Below are 6166 nucleotides of genomic sequence, written 5' to 3' on the forward strand. Positions count from 1 at the left end.
GGTGAGCGCACAGGCTGGTTCACAAATTGTTTCTTTCCTAGCAAGTGTTGCTGGATTGGAGACGCTTTGCAGAAATCCCATACTGCCTAATAGGAGTGAGATGAGGCCCCACCGTGTTCTATATTGTGATCTTAAATCTGCTATGTTTGCTTTTTTGGTTGGAAAAATTGCATTACATGTACAGAATTTGAAAACTGATGAATACGTGTGACTTTGGATCCATTTACTGTAGTGCGCATGTACGTGGAGGTTTTCCATCCGATTGTTGAGTAGAGTGAACGTATAAACACCTCAGTCTTCATCTGTAATCGGAATGTAGCCAGATTGGTAAAAATCTTTTCATATATACTTAAACCAATGACTCCACTGGCAGGAACCTGTTTCATAAGAGAGAAACAGCACCATCTTGTGGATGAAGATTGAACTGCATCTTGGTGATCTTACAATGTACACTGCTCAAAAAAATAAAGGGAACACTTAAACAACACAATATAACTCCAAGTAAATCAAACTTCTGTGAAATCAAACTGTCCACAGGAAGCAACACTGATTGACAATCAATTTCACAGCTGTTGTGCAAATGGAACAGACAACAGGTGGAAATTATTGGCAATTAGCAAGACACACTCAATAAAGGAGTGGTTCTGCAGGTGGGACCACAGACCACTTCTCAGTACCTTTCTGCTGGCTGATGTTTTGGTCACTTTTGAATGTTGGTGGTCTTTCACACTCGTGGTAGCAGAAGACGGACTCTACAATCCACACAAGTGGCTCAGGTAGTGCAGCTCATCCAGGATGGCACATCAATGCGAGCTGTGGCAAGAAGGTTTGCTGTGTCTGTCAGCGTAGAGTCCAGAGACTGGAGGCACTACCAGGAGACAGGCCAGTACACCAGGAGACGTGGAGGAGGCCGTAGGAGGGCAACAACCCAGCAACAGGACCGCTACCTCTGCCTTTGTGCAAGGAGGAACAGGAGGAGCTGCCAGAGCCCTGCAGAATGACCTCCAGCAGGCCACAAATGTGCATGTGTCTGCACAAACGGTTAGAAACCGACTCCATGAGGATGGTATGAGGGCCCAACGTCCACAGATGGGGGTTTGTGCTCACAGCCCAACACCGTGCAGGATGCTTGGCATTTGCCAGAGAACATCAGGATTGGCAAATTCACCACTGGCGCCCTGTGATCTTCACAGATGAAAGCAGGTTCACACTGAGCACATGTGACAGACGTGACAGAGTCTGGAGACGCCGTGGAGAGCGATCTGCTGCCTGCAACATCCTTCAGCATGACCGGTTTGGCAGTGGGTCAGTAATGGTGTGGGGTGGCATTTCTTTGGAGGGCCGCACAGCCCTCCATGTGCTCGCCAGAGGTAGCCTGACTGCCATTAGGTACCGAGATGAGATCCTCAGACCCCTTGTGAGACCATATGCTGGTGCGGTTGGCCCTGGGTTCCTCCTAATGCAGGACAGTGCTAGACCTCATGTGGCTGGAGTGTGTCAGCAGTTCCTGCAAGATGAAGGCACTGAAGCTATGGACTGGCCCGTCCGTTCCCCAGACCTGAATCTGATTGAGCACATCTGGGACATCATGTCTCGCTCCATCCACCAACGTCATGTTACACCACAGACTGTCCAGGAGTTGGCGGATGCTTTAGTCCAGGTCTGGGAGGAGATCCCTCAGGAGACCATCCGCCACCTCATCAGGAGCTGCCCAGGCGTTGTAGGGAGGTCATACAGGCACGTGGAGGCCACACACAATACTGAGCCTCATTTTGACTTGTTTTAAGGACATTACATCAAAGTTGGATCAGCCTGTCGTGTGTTTTTCCACTTTAATTTTGTGTGTGACTCCAAATCCAGGCCTCCACTGGTTAATAACTGATTTCCATTGATGATTTTTGTGTGATTTTGTTGTCAGCACATTCAACTTTGTACAGAACAAAGTATTCAATGAGAATATTTCATTCATTCAGATCTAGGATGTGTTATTTGAGTGTTCCCTTTATTTTTTTGAGCAGTGTATATATATACACACACACACAATGTACGCATTCATATAAACATACATGTATATAAATATACATGCTCAAAGCCTGAGGTATTTCAGTTCATATTTTTATTAGTGAAAACAGCACTTTGACACAGGAAATAAACAGAGGTAAAGCACTCAGGAAAGCTGTGGTCTTCACACATACAAGTTTAGCTTTATCAACTTATGCTCCTCCACCCAAACTCCTGCACTACTCTTTACATTCATACGTTTCAGCAACTTCTCCTTAACAGTATCAGAGCAGCTACGTTCCTCTTTAGTAGCAAAATCATTGGAGAAGACGCAGGATAGCAGGTCAGCAGACACATGTTCAACTACACACACGGTCAGCGTCATATGCATGTAGCATCAGCTAAGAGGAACCTTCTAGGATGTATTAGACCCTTTCTGCCTGAGCTTCACACAGGCCTAAAGTCACCATAGAGTACAGAGCACACAGCATGTATTAAACCACCAGTGATAAAGGAGAGAAGAGAGTCAGACTCAGAGATACAGGCAGGGAGGAATAAACAGTCACCAGTACTGCAGGAGTTTCCTGTCCTTACATGTTGATGAATGTTACTGAAGTTCATACAGAGAACAAATAAAAGTGAAACTCTTGCAGTTTTTTAAAGATGAGCAAACAGTTTTTTGCTAAGGAAAGGGGAATTCTGACATCTTCAGAGGGGTGGAACAGAAGCAGGACCCCCAAGAATGAGTGTGTTGTTCCCACTGTTTTTTAGGGATGTGAATTCCCTTCGCAGGGCCTTTGTGAGGCAGACCCGGGCACCTGTTTCTGTTTACTGTAATTTAAACGGCAGAAATATTGGGCTCCAGATCACGGCAGTCATATCAAAAGCTGCTTTTCCCCCCAATTATGTATCCCTCCTTTCCATCTTCTGAAAGCAGCAGTTGCCCTTTACATGCCACGATGACTTGGCCAATATACAGGGTCCAAAATGACCTGGATTAAAATCTCATTACATTGATGTACATTGAGTTTAAGAGTGTTTTTTCCTTTGGCGCCACGATCATAAATGTATCATAAGACTGCTATCATAAATGCTCATGATTGGTTTAAAATAAGTTTATTAATGGCTTGTAATTATGTCAGGAAGACCTTAAAATCATTAATAAGCTTTTACAACCCAAAATAAAAAGGGCCACAGTGGCCTGTTGTTTGGTTAATAGTGAACCTTCATTAATTTATCCTGTTAAACTTAAGATTATGATGTTTACTGATCTTACTTTGTCTTACTTTGTACAGTCAGCATTAAACCTGTCAGCGTAATCACATTTACATTCATCAGGTATAACAGCTCACTTTAATTAATGTGCTATAGCCACTTATTAATGCTTTATAAATCGTTTATGACCTAACTAATAACCGTGGACAAACACATTTTAAACTATTTATAAACACTTTATAAGGGTCGTCTTATTTTAAAATGGTTCCCTTCAGAGATGACACCATATTGAATATCACTCCAGTCCATGGGTCACCTGTCTTACCTACATTGGGCTGGTGAGGCTCCAGGTTTTCATTCCAACCAGCACGAGGACACCTCATATAACTAAACGCTTTGAAGACCAGATAATTAAACTGATTAAACAAGTGAAATCAGGTGTGTGTGTGTGTGTGTGTGTGTGTGTCTGGGTGATTGGAAAGAAACCTGGCAGGTGCTAAAGCTGGTGACACCTGGTAAAATCCAACAGCAACATCTGCAGCATTAAAGTCCTTGTGGAGCCTCAACCAGACCACAGTATATTCTGTTGTAACTCCAAATAGTCAAAGGGCTGCTAGTTAGAGTAACACTTGATTTGGAGTGGTCCTTTGTAGATGAGTAATAAACTCTTAATAGATTATCAGTAATACATCAACAAGATGTCGGTGAAGTAGCAGTTGTAAAAGCATCAGAATACGCTGAAATGAATATCTTGTAGATCAGTGGTTCTCAACCTTTTCCACCTCAGGGCCCACCCGTTTATCACTAGAAAGCAAAAAGGCCCACAGTGTCATTTTTGGGAAAATGTTCACACAGTGATATGTGATGTGTTTCGGTGAACATGAAATTTCAGCAGAATATTGTTGTGTGTGGACAACTAAGTTCAGGTGATTCTTGGGGCTAAGGGCTAAAAAAAACCTGACAAAGCTTCTTTATTGTCCGGCTTGTATCAATGTTGTTAACTGTTAAGCGTATTTCTTTCTTATTGTTAAGTGAATTCTTTGATTCTTTGACTGATAATTATGACAAAGTGCCATCACAGGCCCATTACAGACCACTTAGGTCCAAAAGGGGTCCACCAAGGGGTGTTTCGCGGCCCACTTGTGGTCCTTAACTCTGTGGTTGAGAAAGCCGGCTGTAGATGTTCTGTTGAAACATTACTTACATTAAGTACATGTGCTGTCAATCTGTTAATTACACAAAACCTAACCTCACTCAAGCCTGCCCAAAACCTAACCCTAACCCTGGCCCTAATCATAACCCTGCTCCTAATCTTAAACCTCATATGTTTTTGATGTCACTGAGTGTTTGTTTCTAAAAGGACCACTCAAAATAAAGTGCCACCCAGTTTCCTACCTGAAAAGTGAATCAGGAATACAACAGAAACATGGACTGAACCTCCTGTATTAAATCAGTTTCCCAGCTCTGATCCCAGAGGCCCACTGCTCTCCACATTTACCTGCTTTCCCTGCTCCCATCACACATGATCCAAGTGCAATTTGGCATGTTGAAGGAGGGAAAGCACTAAGCAGTGGGCCTCCAGGGCTGCATTAAACAATGGCCTTGAATTTAGCATGCAGCAGGGGTGGGGAACTACTGTCTTGGGAGGCCAGATTCCAGCACAGTTTGGTGATGTTTCTGCTCAACCACCTGATTCAACTCATTGGTGTTTGAACAGGGAAAACAGCAAACTATGCAGGACTCTGGCCCTCAGGTTTTTCACACGTGGAACACCAAGATGTTGGGAGGGTTCAGCTGCTTTCGTTGCTTGAAACCTACATGAAATGAAATTGCACTTGAGTCGCATGATGTAAAGCATAAAGCTCATTTGAAACTAAGAGAGGGGTAACAGTGTCAACTTTGTAAAACAAGCCAATTACAATGGCAATAGCACATCATGTGATCACATCAAGCAGAACACTTTCAAACCATTGGTTTCAATGGATCAATTGACAAGAACATAAAACAGAAGATTTTCTGGGCAGTGGAAACGGGAACTCTCTTTTTAAGCTGATAATACATTCTAGTTTAAGCATGAATCGTAGCCTAGTTCATGAACATTGACCCCACACCTGCAGGTCCACCTGCAGGTTAAACAGGTCTCAGACAGTTGTTACGTCTACAACTGTTTCAGAGTAAAAAACAACTCGTCTGAACTTGAACGAAATGGTAACCAGCATGGAAAGAAATGTCAACTATTGCACTCTCTTCACCACCGTTACTTCAAGGCTAAACCCAACAAAATGCACAATGCACTCTTCCCTCTTTGAGCTTGTCCTGGGTCAGCCATGATTGCGCTTCTGCAATTCCTGATTTCACTGAGATAAAACTACAAAGGAAATACACAATGAGGCACAAAGTTTTGGCACCTATAAAAGGATGGGCTGGTAGGAGAGAAAAAACTGACAGCATCAACAGTCAAAGAGAATCATGTCAAACAAAAGGTATTACAGGTACAACAGAACAGAAAATTATAGCATTAATAATTTATCTCCACAGTAGATGCCACTATATATAATAATGGTGTGTTCAGACAGTCGTAAACTTGGGAATTTTCCACGTGTTGCACATGAACCATTGACAAAGTCATAAATGCAAGTGGTAAACTTGGGCAGCTTCATGAGTAGTGACATATCCCTGGCCAGAACATTCTCTATTATCCATAACCATATAAGACCCAAACATGTCGAAAATAAGACACGCTAACCCTAAAAGATGCTGCGAGGTTAGTTCATGCATTCAGACCAGACTACTGCAACATGCTCCTGGCCGCTTGCTCTTAGGTGCTGATTCTGAATAAATTTTAGAGGAGATGGGACCTTCTACAAACCTTCTTTCTCTTTCTTAATCTTAATCTGGTCTCGCTGTTGACTCGGACTCACTACTACAAAGTCTCGGTCTTGACTTGGGC

The sequence above is a fragment of the Pygocentrus nattereri genome, chromosome 11, assembly GCF_015220715.1.
Source record: "Pygocentrus nattereri isolate fPygNat1 chromosome 11, fPygNat1.pri, whole genome shotgun sequence".
Lineage (NCBI taxonomy): Eukaryota > Metazoa > Chordata > Actinopteri > Characiformes > Serrasalmidae > Pygocentrus > Pygocentrus nattereri.